At 46.0% G+C, this 21,079-nt stretch overlaps 1 protein-coding gene across 1 annotated transcript in view; it reads left to right on the top strand.

Annotated features, from left to right (window-relative positions):
* The window catches only part of GAP43 (growth associated protein 43), a 57,233-nt gene that overhangs the window by 29,303 nt on the left and 6,851 nt on the right, over positions 1 to 21,079 (top strand). The window lies entirely within an intron of this gene.

The following is a 21,079-nucleotide window of genomic DNA, read 5'->3' as shown; positions in this document are numbered from 1 at the left end:
AGGACAGAAGAGAACATTAGGTGCAAACAGTCACTCTAGGAGATGTTTTCGATTCTTTGCTCTTGCCTGAGTGCAGCGCTGCTTAACTAGTTCCCCTGGGAAGAGGTGGAAAGTTTTGAGAGGCAAAAGTGAACATTTTTGACAGAGGCATAGTGTTTACAAACCATAAAGAGCTGGTTTTGAATTGTGACACTGAGCTGGGTAGAAAATGCATCAAAGACTTGAGGATACCTTTGCTCTTGTTCTTTACCTTCCTTACGTTATCAAAGAAACACAAGGTAAACAACATAATAACATCAGAGGTAGGCACCACATGTGCAAAGCCAGTGTCAAGCGTAACTGGCCTCCACATTCATGAGTCATTCAGCTGTATAGGTCATTCTTGCATTTATTAGCTTGTTGGGGTAAAAATGGGATATATCACCTTGATATTTCTAAAATGTTACAGAGCCTTAGCATCCAATCTTGCACTTACTGGTGTTTCTCCATCATTTCATTTGGTCCACCAATTTTTTCCCACAAATGACAATTCCCACTCTCTAAGCTTCATAGCTAATTTGGGACTTCAGGTGACTCTGTTCCTGCTAAACAAAGTGGTCAGATAAGAAAGAACAGGTATCCAAAAGGACAGATAAGTACTATAAAAGGAGCTCATGTAGAACATGTATGATTTAATATATGGACAAAGGGAGGAGCCTTCAAGAGCATGAGTTTGAACTGAATGTACACAGTAACAAAGAGTTACTGGTTTTACCTCCATTCACGTAAACATTTCTAGAGATAAGCCTTGAAGTTGCATTGTCCAAGTCGGCTTTTTGCTGTCCACGTCTCCAGCCCTTTATTCTTTCTTTGTATGATGAGTTGAGTGGCAAAATAAATGTTATGTGATTTGTGAAATCTAATTTGGCATGTTGCATTCTGTACTTTTGCATTGTTTTTATACTTGGGCAAAGGTATAAACATCAATGGCAAAAATAGGACAGAGTGAGTCAGTGCTTTGGGGTTCTCTGTGAACAGGATAATGAGTGATAATTAACTCTTATTTCAGACCTGGGATGCCGTATTCCTAAGCAGGAGTAGTGATTCTGCTTTGAATTAACATTCTGTTTTTATTCAGGTTTATGTGCTCTAATGGGTAGATGTAGGCAATTCATAGTAGCAGCCTATTTCATTTGCTTAATGTTACCTCGTTTGAGTCACCAGTCATCAAAGAATGGTTTAGTTCTATGCAGTATTCTAAATTACTTGCAGGTATTTCCCTCATGCTCTTGTTGGCTTTAAAATCATCTGAAGTGGCTGACCGTTCATGGCCACATCATTTGAAGTGGCTATTTAAATGCATGATTTCACATGCATTTGCACATGATACTGTTACCTATGTAAATATGTGGCCAACAGAGTTAAGTTGGAAAGTCTACAATCAAATATATATTTTAAAATGAATTTTCAGTGATTGTTTGAGTGTTCAAGACCAGGATGTGCATCTCTTTATACTTATTCAATATGCATGCAGGGATACTCAAGCTTGCCAATGTTTGCAGAGAGCAAACATGGCAAGTGTGTGGCCACAGTCAAACTGATAGTCTCTTTAAAATGTTAATGAATATAGATTTTTTTCCTATCCCAGTATGATATCAGCCTTCCAATCACAGTCTCAGACAGCTGGGTAGGTGCCCCCAGAGCCATCCAAGAACGGAATGCAAAAAAGATTGAACAGGCCTTCTTGTCCATCTGAGGAGTGGCAATACACTTTGCAGAACACACAGCACAATGTCCAGAATAGTAAGAAGCTGCTTTCTCCTTAAAGACTATTTCACAATAGAGCATCATCACAGTACAGAAGTTACCAAAGAGAGGAAATATTTCCTGACAGAAAGCCTTTCTTGTCTTTTCCCTATCTTAATCCTATTGCTCCCTCTCATCTCTTTAAATGTCCCTGTTTCTCTTTTGGTACTTACTCTTCCCATAGACTTTAAGACATTTGCCATGTCTTGACCCTTCTCCCAGTCGAAACACAGCACTGGTGGTTGCTTGTATGACCACAGTGGTCATCCATAGAAGAGGGAGGGCTACCAAGCATCTGCCACTCCAGTAGTCCTCCAGCCTGGGGGCAGATCCTCTTTCAGCTCCATCAGTCCCCTTGGTTGTCAAAGGTCACCTCTTATCATTCCTGTGATTTAAGACTGGCACAGTAGTATGTGGTGTCAGGCTGCCAAAAATAAAGCAAATTGGCTCCCATCCAGTGTCATGGGCTGGCTGATTGCCATGGCATGCTTGGCTGCTATACCCATGAGGTGTGCTAGCCCTGCTACTTGTGTGCAGTGATGTTCATCTGCCTTGCATTTACTACAATGGCTTTGTGGTGTTAGCCATGGGTATCTTCGGTGCAAACACAAGCAAAAGGGCATTTTGTTTCTATCCAGAAGAGATTCTTGCCTTCGTCTAAGGGTGGGATGAAAAAGAAAAGAAGAAGGGAAAGGAATAACTAACCAGATAGAGAAATGCATGATTTTTAATGGTCAATATTTAATGTTTATGGAGCTGGGGAGAGGCTGGTTGATTCTTTATACCAGTTGCTAATTCCCCTGACAGCCGTCAGTTCTCCTTGTTGTTCAGTTCCACATACTATACCTGTCTGTTGGTAATATCTTAGGAATCCAGTATTAATTGATCTTGAACCTCAGGCATTCCCAGTTGTACAGTAGGGCAGATTCTAAGCCATCCTTGATGTATCAAGAAGTAGACGGGATAAGGATATGGATCCCAAAGTGGGCTTTCTTCAGTGGCAATGAGGGATTGATGTAAGAAGGAAAATCTCTTCATTCTTTTCACATCTTTTGGGTGACTTATGCCGAAAAAGTGTTCTTTTATCCGAGCATCCTTGCCAAGACTTAGGTTTAGAGGGTTTCTTGTTATGATCCAGCCTTTGCCTCTTTGGTGTTGGTATTCTGCTCAGAGAGGCTCCTTTAGATGCCAACCTGCTCAACAGGAAAAAATTCAAAAGTGGCAGGAGGGAATTTGTACGTTACATATGGATGAGGAGGTGCGATTTATTCCAATCTAGACTGCATTGGCTTAAATCTGGAGAGTCTCCATCAAAGTCACTGTAAAGAGTCTATATTAGTGTGGCTTTGAAGTGAGATTGGCATCCAGCACAGCAGACTATAGAAGAAGATGGGCTACTGTGTGCCTCATGGGCAGGGGAGGAGGTGAATGTCACACAGTGTTAGATTCTCTTTGTACTTTCCCAGGTTATCGAGTCTCACCTCCAAATTTGGCTAGCTCTCACATCAAAAGCACTCTCAGATTGTCAGGTAAGAATACAACAAAGCCCAGAAATGTGAAAGAGTAAATTGTGCCTAAGGAAACAAATGGATCTTCTTTGTTGGGAAATGAGGAATGCTTTCTCCCACTCGATGAAATAGCTTTACAATGGAGCAGTTTCACAGATGAAATGAAAAATCAGCCAGATGACAATTGCTTTGCATGTAAGCGGGCCAGCAGTTCCCCTGGGGCCCTGTATCCTGCAAGCGAGGAGCACTGGAAGGCACCATCTTCTCTTTGCTTCCTCAGAGGGAGCAGGTCCCTATGTATCCTTTTTTATGGCTTAGAGTTGAATCAGCTCTTTGTTTTCAGTTCAATCAGCCTATTGATGGAAGGATAATACTTGCTGCACCTAGGGAGCACTGGCTGTATAAAGATTTGGAAAGGGAGACTGTCTATTGTCATGTACCAGCCAGACGGTACAGCCTGCATTCTGCAAGAGGATTGTGGTTGTGTAAGTGGACTTTTAGCCTTGGCCCACGGGTAGCTGGCGTGAGGCAGAACATCCTCACTGCCATCCCTGCTTCATGAGAGCTTATCTCTACTGCTACACCTGGCAGCTGAGGAAAGCAATGCAAATACAGTACTCTTTCCATGACTGCCCCAGAGGGAACAACTCTAAGCAAGTGTGCCAGCAGTTTCCTGTCTGTAGTACTACTCCAGCTACAAAGTAAGACTATGAATGTGATTTAGGTTACCTGCAATGTGCTGAAAGGTGTCAAAGTGTGTGCTCTATCCTCAGTTGCTCTGAAATTTTTAATCTTTGCCTTGTGTCTACATGGGAATAGGAGCCTCATGTCTGAGTCCAAGTGTTTTGTATCCAAAGACCATTGTGACTAGCAACTCACCTTATCAGTTTACCTTATCAGCATCAGCCAGGTTGTACTGGGCTTTGAGCAACCTGGTCTAGTGGAAGGTGTCCCTGCCTATGGGAGTTTGAAACCAGATCTTTAAGGTCCCTTCCAACCCAAACCATTCTATGGTTCTATGGGCATAAGCACTGCGTGTGTATTTTGCAGCCTGCTTTGCACATGAGGGTCAGGGGGAGGAAAGTGGAATGTCACAGTTTTTCAGAGACTAGCAAACCTACACCCTACCTGCTCCAGGTGCAGGATTTCTTCCTCTGTTGCTGTGAAATACTGTCTCTGGCCCCATGTGTGCATCAGGACTGCTATTTTCTAATGAGATGCAGTTTGCCCTGTATAGTTGGGAACTGATTTACTGGGCTAGTGGTGGAGCAGAATCTGACCTCTTTTGATGAACTCTTAGGTGACACTCAGCATATTTACCAATGATTTACTGACTCTGGAAAAGGCCTTTTGAGGAGAGCAGGTTAACCACTGGTTTGCACCAAGGAGGTACCAGTTCTTAGGGGATTTCAGTAAGAAACTCGTGGACACCCGAGGCTGGTTAACTGGTTTATTTTATGAAGGATGGAAATAATAGGAGAGGTGATAGCAATCTTTCATCCCTTCTAACACTGGGAGCCATGGCTGCTGCAGTACCAACCAACCCCTCTTCATTGATCATAGCACACTGCACAGGGTTCCTGTTGATAGGGAGTTGGCAGGCCTCAGTCTTCTTCATACCTTTATATTATTCTTCCGGCTGCACAAAGCTATCAGTCTTGAACCTGTACAGTAACAGATATACCGGGGTTCACCGAGAGCATTACAGTCTGACACATCTCCATAGGAGCAAGCTCTCACGAGCAGTACATACAGGTGTTGTTTAAGGCCATGCATACTAATGTCATGGTATGTACTCATGTTGTACAGTGGTCACTCATGCTAACACATGGCTGTCTACATCAAATACTGATGGTTAAACTCCACCTAGATTTTGCTTAAAATCATTGTCTCCTTGTTACAATATTTTCCATAGTGGCCCACTACAGGTGCACTCAGATCATCTTCAAATTCCCATATGGAGGGAAGGCTTTCTGCCATAAATGATAACCAAATCTTCTGCTGAGAAGGGCTCACTTAGCAGACCAGGGGACCGAATAGGCAGACAATGAAGTTTAAATGGCAGCTGTTTGCTGTAGCTATGTTCTTCACCACCACCAGTGTCATCTCTTTACACTAGGATCAAATAGGCTGAACTTCTCAGGTAGATATAAGCTTGCAGAGTATCAGCTGGGATTTACAGCTCCAAAGAGCAGTACTTTGAAGGTAGCAGTGCTGACTCTCTGGTACAGATGACTGCCATGTGCAGAAGGAAGGGATTGGGAAAGTTCACCAGGTCAGCACAATCAGATTAGTTAGACATTCCTCAAGAGCTGTATAATAGGTGCATTAATACTGGATTATCAGTGGCAGTGCAATGATCACTTCCAATCTCTGCGGCAACTCCATGGGCTCTGGCAAGGTGAAGTTGTACTCCCAAGGCTCCATGCAAATAACTAGTAGAGGAACATAGAAATTGCCAATCCAAGTCAGACCTAACATCCATTTATTGCACTTCTCACAGTGGCTAGCACCAAATACTGCTATGGGCAGATGTGAGGTAAACTGCTTCTCAACTAGGACTCATCCCTGTCCTAGGATTTAGTTTAACAGTTAAAAGCGTGATGTATTATTTCTCTTGATACTAATTGTAACTGTGGCTTTATATGATATGTATATAAATGCACAATATCTGATTGACTGTCAACAGCTTCCCCAGCTCCAACCAACTGTACAAGGGTCAGAAAGTTCAGCAATGAATTGGCCACCATTGCCCTAAGTATCTTTCTGTACTTGTGTCATGTTACAGAAAGAGCAAAAGCTTCTGATAGCCCTACTTTATGCCACTGATTGTTGTATATAGCCTCATATAGTATAAACATATTCACAGAGGGCATAGTACCGTAGCCCTTGGTGATCATCTCTTTCCTGAAGAAAACGCAAGCAATGCTTTCAGTTGCTTTTTATATTAAATGATTCACATGCTTTTTAGCATCTGTTACTTTTGCCTGCATGCCTTTTAAATCTGCAAATGTCCTTTCTGAGATGGGGTGACAAACACGGTACACATTAGTCCAGAAAAGGCTGTACATGCATTCCCAGAAAGGCAGTATTTCTTCTGTTTTGCTCCTCATCCCAGTCCTTATGCACACCAACATCTTTGCTTTCTGAAAACAGCTACCCAACAAGCACTGATGACTGCAGTGACATCCAGGTCCGTTGTGGAGTTAGGACTTCTCCTCTTTGTAAAGGCGCTGCACAAATATTCAGACGTATGATGGTTTATGAGACTGGCAGTGGCTAAGAGGATTAAAGAAAACATAAGCAGTGACAGGAAGCTTACAAGGCAAGCATCAGCTCTGTGGGGTAGGTTCCACCTCCAGTTCTGGACCTCCAATAGACCTGTGAAAGACCAACTTGTGCAAGCCCAGTTTGAACAGTGTCAATATATCTCTCATGACTACATTCATGCTGCAAGCTTGGCTTAAAGGAGGGCTACCTCATTCCCTAGCTTTCCTCTCTGCTGGCATTGACTGTCTTTCAGGCAGAAAGTAGAGGATACACTTGACAATAACGTATGGGGGAAACTGAACAATGGGGAGTGTTGCTGTTGTGTGCTTAGCTGTTCTCTGCAGGGGAGTCTGGTCTGGTTTTGCAGTTTACCAGAACTATGACTTTCATCCTAGTTCTGTATTCCTTGCTAAGGGCTCCATTTGCATACCCCTTAGGTCTGTACCATGTAAAGACCCTTGCCTTTATCATCACCAAATATATACATATACATATACATATACATATACATATACATATACATGCTCTTTCACAGACACCCCCTTGTTGTGGGGAAAGAGCTTGCGTGCCCTTGTGAGGTTGGGAGCTATGCTGGTGGTGGTTTATGCCTCCGGTAGGGTCTCCCATGCCAGACAGGTCTCAACTGAAGGGTCAGACAAAGTGTGTCCATGGGCAGGATGGGTTCACTAGCCTGCGGGCAACCATCCTAGGAGGAGGACAACTCTAACTTCAAACCCGTGCAGATGGAGCTCGTATAGCCCTGTAAGGTCATCCATCTAAGAGAAGGGCACTCTAATTAAACCTACGACCTGAGGACTTTGCTGTCACTGTCCAAGCTCGCTAGGCCCTGGCAGATAAACCTCAGGTGTAAAGGGTGGGACCAGTTCTGCTCACACTGAGCCTCACCTAAAAAATCCACTGAGCAGGCCCGAAGGGTTTACCCACATACATATATGTGTGTGTGTATATATATATATATATATATATATATATCAGGAAGAAGTTCTTTACTGTGAGGGTGGTGAGGCACTAGCGCAGGTTGCCCAGAGAAGTGGTAAATGCTCCATCCCTGGCAGTGTTTAAGGCCAGGTTGGGCAGAGCCTTGGTCAATATGGTCCATGGCAAGGGATTAGAACTGGATGATATTAAGGTCCTTTCCAACCCAAACCATTCTATGATCCTAAACATGAATGTGATCTGTGGAAGTGTTTCTTTTTTGTCCCTGTGTCTTTAGCTACATCATGGACAGCATGGGACGCTAGAACAGAGCTGAAATCTCAGCTGAGGTCCTGGCAGCCAGGAGCCCATGTTGGACACCTGTCCTGTGCAGGGTTGCAGGGTAGTCAGGAGAAGAGCTATGGAAACCTGGACAGAGTCCAGAAATGTAAAGGAAAATGCTTTTCTCCTAATCACAAGAAAAGTGAGACCCAAGGCTTCATGTAAATAAGTCTTAGATAAAGGTCATAAGGTCCCAATTACTCAGTGTTCAAAGGACCACACGCTTTCCAGCTGTATCTTGAGGCAATAGCAAATGAGTCCTCTTTTCATTATGAAAGAAAGCAGAAGGTGGAAGACACTATTCAACCTCTCCATCTTCCTTCAGCAAAACACAGTAATTGGGAATGTTAGTAATGATAACCGGACATTACCTGTAACCTACAGGGCTTAATGAAGAAGAAAATCTCTCTGACATTTGGAAGAACATCCAAATCCCAAGGCTAAAGTGCAGTGCTGCAGAACTATAGCTGATAAAGCATTGCATGTACAGGGAAAGGGATGGCAGGGCAGGAGCGAGATCTGTGACCAGCCTGCCGGAACACTCCCCAGTGCTGCTAGCTTTGGCAGAACCATCTTAGCAGCTGTGAAAGATGATTCAAACCTCACTGGATAACCATTTGAAGAGATGGAGCATGGAATGAAGTAAAAGCATTTTAAAGTTGGGGTGGTGGAAAGTACTTTTAAAAACCCCTTTGCTTTGGGCACCCATTGATTTGGAAATGACACAGGCCTCTAAGAGGGAGGTGTGAATGCAAGTTCATGTAGTTAACTCCAAAACTGCTGAGATTTTAGATAAGACCCCATCCCTAACTGACTGTGGGCTTAGATATGAAAGGGTATTTATTCCAGCTTAGACATCCTGTGTTACCTATTCCAGAATTTCTCTTCCAAGTTCCCCTTCTTCCTCCCCTCTTTTCCAGACAGCTTGGAGGCAACGCTTGTCCTTTAGCTGAAATGTAAGCCTCACCAATTTTTGTAAGGCTAGATTTCACCCGTGATTTCAGCATCAGTGTCATAAGCAATTCAGAGTAATCTTCAGTCAACAGTGCTGAAACAAGGGCTATGCCAGAGGAGACCAAGGCATGGGCTGGAGCCTGCCCTGCCGTGCTTCAGAAAGATGTGTGAGTTGAAGAGGTCTGTGGTCCTCATCTTTGACCTGCTCACAAATTGTCTGTACGTTTCTTCCCCTGGGAGGGACTCAGTGTGATATTGTAATATTGGTCTTTTGCTTTCCCTTGTGGTCAGAAGGGATGGAAATCTGCCTCATTCACAGGATCTGATCAGAGGGCTGCTCTGAGGTTATCTTCAGTAGGGCTGCTACAGTTGACACCTGCAACAATTCTGTCTGGCCCTTTTGTCTGCATGCTGGTACACAGGGAATTCAGATGATGAAAACAGAGGGAAAGGAATTAAATTCTTTATTGCCAGTCAGTGAGCAGGCATGACTGTCACCTACATCTCCTGACCCTGTATCACACCTCAGTCCTACATCTGTCCCAGGGTACAGATATAGATTAGACATAAGGAGGAAGCTCTTCACCATGAGGGTGCTGAGGTGCTGGTGCAGGTTGCCCAGAGAGGCTGTGGCTGCCACATCCCTGGCAGTGTTCAAGGCCAGGTTGGACGTGGCTTGGAGCAACTTGGGCTAGTGGAAGGTCTCCCTCCCCATGACAGGGAGCTGGAACCAGATGAGCTTTAAGGTCCTTTCCAACCCAAACCATTCCGTGATTCTATGATTCTATGACATGCAGTGTGCTGCAGGTTTGCAAGTCAATAGGACTGGTGGGTTTTTGAGCGATCCTTCAATACTGTAAACTGTTTTAGCATGTGCCTTTAGGCTTATCTTTGAGGATGAAAAGACCTACCAGTGTGGCCAAATAAGGTGCCAGGCACTGGGACTGGACTTGACCTGTTGTCCATGACACATCCTCTCCCAAACACACCTGAAGCCCAGCAGGAAGGCAGGAGGAGGAAATGCACAGCACTGCTGCTGAGCAGCATCACTTCTCTGAATGAACAGCAGAGCTTGGTCTCAAGAGATACTAAGCCAGCACTGTTCACTGCACTCAGTAGACACAAAATGAGACAGAAAACCTTTCTTTGTGCCTCAAGCTAGAAGCCTTCTTCATGGCTGAAGCAAAATGACTGAGAAAGATGGATAGAGTCACTGATTTTCACATCAGTGAGAAAATTCCAGCTCTTCCTAACTGATGTAGCGTGCAAATACTTCTTGTCCTCATTTCTAGCAAAACACATACACGTGTTTCTACCAGAGGAGTCCAGCCTAGCTGCAGTTCAAGCCACCTCCACAGAGGGCTTTGAGTCCTGCTCAGCTGGAATATTTCTGGGAAAATCTCTTTTTCATTAAAGAGCCTTTTAGTCTGTCAAACCCAAACATAATGTACCAGTACCAGCAATGATGGGGTTTGTACATTAAAGTAGTAAGAGAAAACTTTGCCAGCTTTTACAGCAGTTAGCACATGAGGGTCAGGTACTCCCTGAATGAGACAGAAGACAAAATAGGCCCATGACTTACCCTAGGAACCTGAAATCCAATGAGCTTTGCAAGCAAACCACTGGGCTGCTGGACAAAGTCTCCGCTGATCCCTCCTGCTGAAGCTGTTCCACTTTGTATGAATCATTTATTGCTTGCTGGAGCTGGAATGTGGAGTTTGGTGTCCCCCATTCCAGATGAGTGCCCTCACCACCGGTCTACAGAGTCAATGTTTTCCTCTGGCTCCATGCATATTTAATGATTTATGGAAGTGGAACAGCTCCAGCAGGAGAGGAAGAGTAAGAGGGACATGTTCATTCATGTGGATATCTTATGACATTGCTCTGCAAGCAGCAGGCAAGACCCAAGCCGAGGACCTTAATAACAAATAAGTCAGCTGGAGCACCAGGGGAGACCACATGAACATGACATGGTGCAGTGCCACTTCCTATGCCGCAGTGCAGTTGCAAGGCAGCTCAAGCCTGGTGGGTTCATGCTTTAGATAAGGCTCTCTTCTGTGACAGACATTGTCAAATAATCATAGAACAGTTTGGGTTGGAAGGGACTTTCAAAGCTCATCTAGTCCAACCCCCTGCAATGAGCAGGGACATCTTCAACTAGATCAGGGTGCCCAGAACCACATCCAGCCTGCCGTTGAATGTCTCCAGAGATGGAGTATCCACCACCTCTCTGGGCAACCTGTAGGCTACCTCAGCAAAGGGTTCTCTCAGAACCCCATAAAGGTATTATTTTCCACCATAATGGGCAGCACTGAGGAGCTTTGACTCTGCCATTGACAACCTGGCCATATATCTGCTGCTCCAGGGTGTTAGGTGATGCAACGTGGCCTCATGCCCCCATGACATGGCCATCTCTGCATAGGGCATGGGACTGCTTTGCTGCACCTCTATGAGGTCTCCCCAGCATTTGCAGCTAACCTGCCTGATGCACTCATGTCAAGGCCAAATTCATTACCTAACTGATTGAATTGGGAAGTGCCTTCAAAGCTGGGAGAAGTCTGAGGTTTAACAAATAAATATGTAACTAAATCCCAGAATTGAATCAAAATCAGAATTACTTTCACAGGGAAGACTGCCATTGGCAACAAGAGCACTAATGAAGGGGTTTCCAGGCAGCTCCCTCCTTCCTTCCCGCTATGCATCTCAGCTCTCTAAAGCAGAGCTCTCCTATGCCCTCCTTTTCCCAAGGGCTGAGCACTTACTGGGTAAACATCACCACACCTCTGATCACAAAGGTTTCTTGGAGTGGAATGGGTAACTGTGCAGTCAGACCTCACACTTTAAGTCAAGCTGAGCCTTTTCATCACCAGCCCTTAGGCATGGTACCCAAGGGATGTGGTGACAGACCAAGAAGGATCTGGCCTTTGCAGAATGAACTGGGGAAAGTGTCCAGCTGCCCACTCTGGCAGGATGGGTGCTGTAACTCCTGATCTTTCCATCCCTTGGAGGGCTGTGATTAAGCAGTCCCAAAGAGGGGACTTCAGGCAGGCTGCTCTGCACTGGCAATGCCACTCCATGTTGTGGGCATTTCCCCACAAGCATTCACAGTTCAAAATGCCTCTTCCTTATGTCTGTGCTGTCATAAGGGCTGTGTGATGACCTCCTCCTGTTGAAACGAAAAGCAGAGGCACCCAGGAGCTTTGGTGGGTACAGCATTAAGCCTGACCTGCTTCCTATGGAGCAGCAGCTGTGTTTCAGTGCTCACTTTGCACAAAACACATTGGGATCTACGTGTGTGCACCCCAGCTGTGCATATGGGAAGTATTAGTAGTATCTTTGACGCAAAGAGCTGGTGGTGCTGATGTTGTAACTGCTGGGGACAGTTATCAACAAGATGGCTGCGGAAGGCCTGACAACAGGCACTTGTTTTAGTTTAGTGTCCAATTTGCAGAGCCTAGGTGCATGATGATGGACAGAAACAAATGTTCTCTAAATGAAATTTCTCCTCCATTTAAGCACAAAACGGGAGGATGGAAAAGGGAAAGGAAAAGAGACATTTTATATCTCCTCCTTGATTGTAATTCCCTGCCTTCAGCTAGATCAATATCATTTCTGCTGGAGATGGAGGCTGCCTCTGGTTTCCATGGCAATCTGGTTGTTGGAGGCTTGCAGGCTCCATGAATCCCCAATTTATCAGCCTTCTAGGCTTTAATAATGGAGACCAGCAGTCAGGCAGCTTATGAATGGCACATGTCTTTTGGGCTGGGGGAAGGGAGGTGTGTAGTAAGGGCTGCAGCAATTTGTTTTCCTGCCACCACCATCCGAAGGGGGAGGAGTACAAAAGGGGGAGCAGTGCATCAATCCTGGAGGCACTGACGGAATTCCTACACCTTTTTGCTGCAATTATGGAAGATTCCCTCCCCTGGCCTCTTTCCCCTGGCCAGCTTTGCCAGTGCAAGGAGCCTTGGAGCTTGTCCTGTGTGATGAAGTGGGAGCTGTAGATGGAGAACCCAAAGGTTCTAGCACTCTGCCTGTTTCCTTCCTCTCCATAACCCTCTGTATTTCAGGATCAGCAGTGTGCAAATGCCAGCAGTCTGCCATGGCTTTGGGTTCATTTTTATCCCCCTACTGATCCTACCACGATTGCTAGGCTGGAAGATGGACAGACCTCTGCGGATCTGATCTGTCCATCAGACTTCTGTCACTTGCTGTGCTATTCTCTGTGCATCTGCCAGGCCTCTCCAAACCCGCATTCCCAAAGTGCTGTAGGCTTCATTCCCTGAATTAATGACTTTGCCAGAAATGTCCTGGCTGTACAGGACTCACTATCAGTCACTTCAATAAGGCTGCATTTTTCTCTCCTCGACATTATCTACTCAGGGTATTCCCATCTCTTCTTATCTTTCCTGTGATTTCTCCCCACCCTTAAGAGGCTAAAGAATAAATGGATGTGTCCTATAAAGGCCTTGTTCTGCTGTACCCTCAAATGGTCTCTGTTTCTAAACCATCTTCCAGAACTTAACCCAGCAAAGATGGGAAAAGATGGGTAACACAAAAGAATGTTGTTGCATGAGATGGAGAATTCCTGTTTTCTAATACATATGCCAAGAGCAGCTGCCAACTGTTACACCCCACAGCTGGAAGCAAGTAAAAACCTCTATATTCAAGCTGTTCGAATCACAAGGTATTTAAGGAACTAAGGGTACCCTTTCTGCTCTGCAGAACCTATGTGAAATCAACAAGGGCAGAGGAGAAGAGTAAAGAACAACTTCTGGGATACTTCTTCTTAGGTTTTCCTTGGGTGATGAAATGAATGGTTTTCTTCTACCTGTGATGGTTGGGGAGGAGGATGAGGTATTGCGGAGATCGCTGGATTTCATGGAATTTCTGTGTACAGAGTGGCTGGTTGAGATGCTGGAATGAAAAGCCAGGGTGACTCATCCTCCTGGGTACACCACAGGCTTTTGTGTGACCACAGCCCAGGTCTTCGTATTTTGCTCAGTATGGCATCTCAAATGCAGATTAAAAGCCCTTGCTTTCTTTACTGGGGTGTCACAAGGATAAAATCCCTCCATGATTGTGAGTTAGGCCATTGTTGTGGTGACAAAGACCAGATAAATACATTGCTGGCTGCCTGTAACAATTGGGGAAGGTCACAATGCAGACAGCTTCTGATGTTGACAAAGGTTTGGGTTCGTCATAACAGTATGGTCTGGATATTATGTCCATGTTTTAACTTATATATCCAGTACAATCTGGATATTGTATCCAGAAAGACCAGTACATTGCCCTGCTGGAAAGTCAAGCAGTGAACAATGAAGAACTGTGGTTTGAGTGTCTGCAGAGGCATCTTAGACTCTGGTTCACCCTCACTGGGGAGGTGAAGAGGCTGGTGCTTGGAACCTTTCCCAAAGGGAGCCTTTCTACTCCAGCAAGGCAGTGAGCAACTGACTGTGAATCAGAGCAGCTCTGACCCCAGCTCATGGCTGTGGAGACCCTGCACAAGTCACTTCCCATTTCTCCACTTCAAGCTTCCTGGCTATAAAGACCATGGAGTCGGTCGAGGTCAGCACCTTTGACATGGTTAGCCGGAGACCGCTCAATACCAGTGCAAAACATCTGCCTCCAAAGCATCCTCATCCCAAAGGGGCTCTTTTACCTCCCGTTTGGCCACTATACTACACAACCCACCACTTTCTGGTGCAACAAAGCATCCCCGTGGAAACACCATGACAGATGATGCTGCTGGCAGTTGGGAGCGTCCTGTCCTCCCTGGGCTGCATTTGCATGTAGCAGTGATGGTGGCCAAGAGAGAGGCATTGTTAGAGATCTCACTGTCTGAAAACCTAACCACTCTAATCCATTTAGGCTTCTTCCAACCCTAAGTGGATTGCAATTGCCCAGTTATAGGTACTGTACATAGGAATTCTGGGCCAACAGTGGTGGTAATATGGAGGAATAAATGACCAGCCAGCAGTTGGCATGCCATTTGTCTCAGCCTTCAGGCCTGGCTGCATCCATAGCTGTGGGAAGGAAACAGCAGTGGAAGAAAGATGGAGAGCCACTTGTTTCCCATTCTGTAGGAAGCAAAACTCTTTGCAAATGCAGCTGTAACAGGGTTAACACCTCACCTTCACAAGGAACATCCTCATTCTTCTCTCTCCACCCTCTTCCTCCACCACTCCCATTTCTCTGGAGACCTCACTGCTCCCTCCCATCAGCCAAACTTGGGGAGTTTCCCTGGCAACCCGGCAGCTGGTGTCTAGACACTGTGAAAGATGCTTTGCAATGGAGCTACCAGCCTGTCTCCCCCTCCCCACCGCTACGCACCCTGAGCATCTCTCCCACCACTCCCTCCCTTTCCATCCGCTGCACATACAGATGCCGATGCAGGATGCAGGGAGTTCTGTGGTGATGCTGGGGGAAGAAAGGCATGGGGCAGGAGGTGGGGGAGAGGGAATCACTAAGCTACTGGCTCTTCAGCTTGACAAAGCACAAAGGTAGCTGGGGTGACAGAACTGGGGCTTGCTGTCCTCTGAGGGGTTAGCAGGATCAGTAAGAGAGACCGCAGTCCAAGCTTGGACCAAAGGCACCAGCCATGGGATTGGCAGAAGTTGCTTTTTTTCCTCTCTGCTACAGCAGCTGAGGTTGGCACTGAAACAAAGATGAGGTAGTCAAGGAATAGGAGACTCAAACTACCATGTATTGTGGCTGTGTCCACCTTTTTATTGTCACCTTAACAGGCTTCTTTGCCTGCTTCTTTCCAGTAGTTACCAGGCATCTTCCCTGGACCTCCTGCCTGCTGCTTGCAGTGGGGACATCTCTCCCCACCACCCTGTTGCAGGGTTTGCCAAGGGCATGCAGATCTGTAGTGACTGAGGGCTGATGCAAGTGAGTCCCCTGGACCAGACACAGCCCCTCACCTCAAATACCCAAATCCTTCATTTCTCAGTGCTTTGCTGGGCCAGCAGAAATCTGCCAGTTTTGAGAAGCAATGAGTGGGGAGGGCGTAGGATTTTAGCACTGTATCTGATGCGTCATAGGGCAGACTGCAATGGGCTAACTTGGATCAGGAAGAGGACTGTGTAAGCAACAGCTCTGAACCTGAAGTGCATCTCATTTCAGCAGTCTCAGACCTACCATCGTCTGCTTGGAACTGGCTTTTGGCTGCCTAGGAGGACAGATGGATTGGGACAGATGAATCAAGCTGTGAAGCCTGGATCCAAATCTGGATCCAAATGTCATTATAACTGGGAGAGTCCCAGGTCAGGGATTTTAAATGGGACCCTCCAGTGCTCCTTACCCTCCAAAAAATGTCTCTAAATGAAGTCATCTGTGGGGCAGACGAGCTCTGCTTGTAACAGTGCAGGGAAACCTAGATTAATATTTGGGAGCAAAGAGGAGACCCAGATGAGGCCCAGGTTTTCAGTTCCTTCTCTGACCAAGCTGTAGTTGGCAGAGGACACAGGGAGAAAGGAGTGAGCATAACAAATGCTAAAGAAAAAGCAGCTTTGTATGTGGGCAATACCTTAGCATGAAGGCATGGGAGAGTTGCAGCTGCACAAGCAATATTAGCAATAATTATGCAAACAGTGGGAAAGCAGCAAACGCAAAATCCCTGCATCTGTAGCAGAGTCCCAGTGTTGTGCAAATTCTCTTCTCTTGGCATTGGCCGTGGTAATTTAAAGATCTGCAGTGGAATGGAGACAAAAAGGAAAACAAAACCCAAGCCACCAGCCACAAAAGAAACGATCAGCAGAGAGGTTGCTGCTACTGCGGTCATAAGCTGATGTCTGCTCTGATTTAATTAATCTTGGCAAGTCAGACGGGAGCTGGGCAGGTCCCAAGAGGCAGTGTTTTACCCGGAAATCCACTCAACCTAATTTCACTAATGTAGGGCAGTGGAGAGAGCCTTGGAGACGAGCCTGCACGCTCAGCCATTAGAGCACAGCATAGGCAAAGGCAGCTGGAAGTACCACCATCCAGCAAGGCTGCTGCTTGCGTGCCTGCTGCAGCTTCACAACCAGAGCTGCATATGGTCAAGGCGTTTGCTCCCCAGCAGGGTTCACAGACATGAGTCTCACCCTTTCCAGGAAATAAATGGAGTGCTGAGGGGCAGGAGCTCTCTAAAGACCCTCTTTCAGCAGGGATCTATAGCTCACTTCCATGTTGTTTCTCTTCCATGGGCAAGGCAGTTCCTTAGCAAGTACCAGTTAGAGCTGCAGGTACAAAGCACGTCTCTGATTCTTCAGCTGGGAAGCAAACATCCTTCAACTTCTCCCACCATGCAGATCCTGCAGCCACAGCTTAAGGTTTGTCTGAGGCTGCCTAGAAGGTTTCTTAGCTTGGCTGCCCCATCCAGGGTGCTGGATTGAGGTGACATGGTGGCAGTTTGGATCACAGATGCCTGTCTCCTAGGCAGAATTATCCCATGCTCTGGGATAATTTGGATTGCAGCAGGGATTTCAAAAGACTGGAACAAAAGGCAAAGCTGCAAAATGAACTAAAATCTCCAGTTTGTGTCTGGGGATGGGGACAACAGGTCTGGAATAACCAGGAACAGTGCAAGTGATAACCGATGTGCATTAAAACAACTGTGAGGATGATGACTGTAAGCACAAACTAGGTGGGTTTTCTTGTTGGTCTTGTTTTGGGGCAGTTTGGGGGGTTTTAGTTATTTGAACATATCTTTCAAAACAGATTTTGGCCCCTCCTCAAACTTCTTTTGCTTCATGTTATAGCTCGCCCTTCCCTCCTGTTCTGTTTCCTCCATGCATGCATAGGCTGTGTTCTCATTCTGGGAGTTTGGGCCCTTCCTTTTGCTCTGTGGCTAGAATGCTCCAGAACAAATGTGGATGTCTCCACTTTGGCTGGCTAAAGACGTAGATGTTCCTATGCTGCAACTCCTCTTGTCCTAAAGCAGGCATTTAAATAGGTCAGGTTAAGAGAGTCCTAGAAATACCATGTTTATTCCCCCTACTTAGAAAGGGAGCAGAGGGTGAGAGATCAGCTGGAGATATTTCTGCTTAGGTGAGATGTCTGTGCACTCCAACTTTCCTGTTTTGTCATCTCTCTATGTGCATTTCAGTGCTGCCCCAGTCCAGGTCCCCCTTAAGCAATAATTCACTCCCTCCTTCTTGTTCTGTCCATTGCAAGTGCACACAGGGGACTCTGATCTCGCAGGGGGACATTTCACTGTGCTGCCACGTTCACAAGGGAGGCAGCTGTGGAGAGGTGGAAATTTGGCCACCCAGGATGAAATGCTTTTGTTCCTCAACCTTTTCACACCTATTCCAACAAAGTGCAAAGTGAATGTTAAATGTCAAAGCCTGTGCAGTCCTGTCTGTATAACTGTATCTGTCCACTACAAACCAATGGATGCAAGAGCCCAGAGTTCAAGGAAGGGGGAAATCAAGACTAGTGTTGGGTAAAAAGCAATGTCAGAAATATCCTGTCTGATGTATGGAATCCCCAGGATAGAGATCTACTCATCTCCCCAGGGATACATTGCCCTCCTTTGCTGAAACACTGAAAACTAGGCTGGAGAAAACCCCAGAGAACACACTGCAGAAATAGCCTGTATCAAACAACCTGGTGACGACTCAGTGTCACAGAAACTGTCTCACCTCTCCTGCTGAATCAGAACCTGGCCCTGATGTCAGTAGGGTTTAGCTACATCGCTCCCATCACACAGAGAGAATCCTCTTTTCACTGCTGTGGTTTAGGGTTGCCACAGCTTGAACTTTATTTATTGTGCTGAATTTTTTATGCTTTGTGATATTACTTCTTGGTGAAGTTCATTACTGTACAATAACACCAGGCTGCTTTCTTTTCCCTCATCTCAAAGATCAATGAAATGTTGTTAAAGCTGCTAGGGAATATGACATAGCTTAGCAGGGTGTAGCAGCACACAGAGTATTTCCTCTTACTGCTTCCACACCACGCAAGGAGTAAAGAGGGAGAGTGGCTGGCTGAATTTTCTGTGATAATTCCTATTCAGAAAGGTTTGTATGTATCTTCTTTATATCCAGGACATCCACAGCCATGAAAATTTGCTCTAGTTTGCCATGTATCCAGCATCTGGTTTGTATTCCTCTCTGTTGACTTGAATATGTAATGAAGTGACTTTAAATCCTTTCTGCTGCTCCGTGACCTCAGGGTCAGCCCAGGCTATTTCAGCCGCGCCATGGCAGAAATCAGTGCAGTCCCTGGGCTGTTTCAAGCAGAATTATCTGCTTGCCACTAACTGGTCCCCAGAGAGGAGCAATGCAGGCAGCAAGGGTCCCTCTGCCAGCCAGGAATGTCTAGGCGCCACAGGCACTGACTGGAATTAGATTTGCCACTGTGGTGAGCCAACAGGGAAGAGAACATGGCAGAAAATTGTGTTCCAGCCTGCCTGATTATCCTAAGAGCAGGAATGGCACGGGAAACATCAAGAGCATGAACCCTATGTTACTGAGGTTGCCAGCTCCCCTGCTTTGAGTGCAACCAGATTGCCTGCCCATCTCACTACAATAATTGTCAAGAGCCCATTGCAGGAGCCCACCCCTGCTTTCAGGTAGTGATGTAACGGGGGGGCATCTGTGTGACTTAGAGACTTGTACGTGTTGGCCAAGGCACTCAGTATCACAGCAGTTACGCAGGACCTCCCTGTGTCTATCCCTGCATTACAGGCCCTTCTGTTGTGCTGTCCTGAGGAGGCTGTGGGGCTGTGGGCTAAAATCTGTGCATATTTTCAGTAGGAAGACACCAAGTTTTAAACATAATTAAATATAATGTCAGGGCTTGTGTTCCTGAAGTTCCTTTGTTGCTCTCTCATTCATCTTGAATTTGCTCTGCATTTATGTGCAGAAGAAGGCAGAAATTCTGCCCTGCTAGCAATATCAGAGCATTATAGCAAAGCCTGCTTTGCTGCTGGCTAACAGTAGTGTTTTGACTCAAATATATGGGTAAGATGGTCATGCCTTGGGATTCTGCTCTCAGCTTCATAATTCAATGTGTCCCCTGCTATAAATGCATTGGAGAAGAGCAGGATTAAAAGGACTCCTCTCCCTTTGCAGTGGGCTGTGATCAAGTCAGTCAGGAAAATAACAAAACTAGGCAAGTTGGCCTGCTTTTGCCTTGCAAGGATACTTGCATCCTATTGTAATCAGTAGTCTGGTTTGTCTGGTTCATGGTTGTAGCTGTACAGGAGTCCATTCATACATCCATACAGCCACAGAAAGAGCAGCATTCTGTTTAGGTATTCAGTGTCAAGGGAAAGAAAGTCTACAGATGTTTTTGCTGACAGGGGGCTGCAGCTGTGGGAGCTCAGGTCATGGGGATGTTCCCACAGACTTATTCCTTTAGGAAAATCAACAGTCAGAGTTTGCTAGGACAACAAGTATTTGAAGGTCCAGAGGCAGAACCTTTAATGAAGATGATTCAGAGTAGGAAGTTACACACATCTTAAAGGTGATCCGTATGGAAGTGGTGCCTGGGAGCATATTTAAAAGATAGGCTAAAGAGCTGAGGGGGAGAAGGAAGCAGGAATGCATCATCTACTGGCAATGTTGGAAGGAAATACAAGTCTGCCATCTGATGGCATCGAATGGACCAGGCCAAAACGCATAAATGGTGTCAGTAATGAAAGTTTCACATCCCAGTTCGCATTCTCACTAATGCTAAACTTCGGTGTGAGGACGCTAAAACCTCACAAACTAAACATTGGCTTGTGAACATTCGTATTGTTAAGCTGACAGCATGGGCCATGGCGTGATTTTGAATACATCAACTAGCTTTGCTCCAGACACTGCCACCCTGTTCTGGAGAGTAAGAGGGTTTAGCCATATGGACGTGAGCTGTGTAGTGCCAGCTGGCCTTGGGGCCAAGAGAGCAGTCCCTGGCCCATTTCATTTGCTGGTATAACATAATCTGATAGCTCATCAGAGACACCAGGAACTGTCCAGGGACCCACAGTCCTTTCTGAATGACCTCTGGAGATACAGCGATGCTATGGAAGTATGGTGAATGCCAGCATTGAGGTATGTGGCATAGCAATCTTGTGGTCTGTCCCACACCACCCAGCCCTTCAGCACTTGTTTCTTTTCCCTCTTCTTTAGCCCAAGTCTGGAGTGATGCTGCTTGTTCGGCCTCTCTGCGGTCAGTCCCACTCCTACAGTGTGTGCAGGAGGGGGATGTCAGTGAAAAATGGGGGGAGATGGCAATGGAGCAGATCAGCCACTACCGTGCACTAAGACCCTTGTGCATTATTTGACCTTAAAACCCTGCAGCCCTGGGTGAAT

This window comes from Pezoporus wallicus, unplaced genomic scaffold (assembly GCF_028554395.1).
Source record: "Pezoporus wallicus isolate ANWC-B61680 ecotype Strahan unplaced genomic scaffold, APGP_CSIRO_Pwel_v1 contig_6598, whole genome shotgun sequence".
Lineage (NCBI taxonomy): Eukaryota > Metazoa > Chordata > Aves > Psittaciformes > Psittacidae > Pezoporus > Pezoporus wallicus.
Note: the sequence above shows the minus strand (reverse complement) of the source record. Positions and strands in the feature narration are given on the sequence as shown.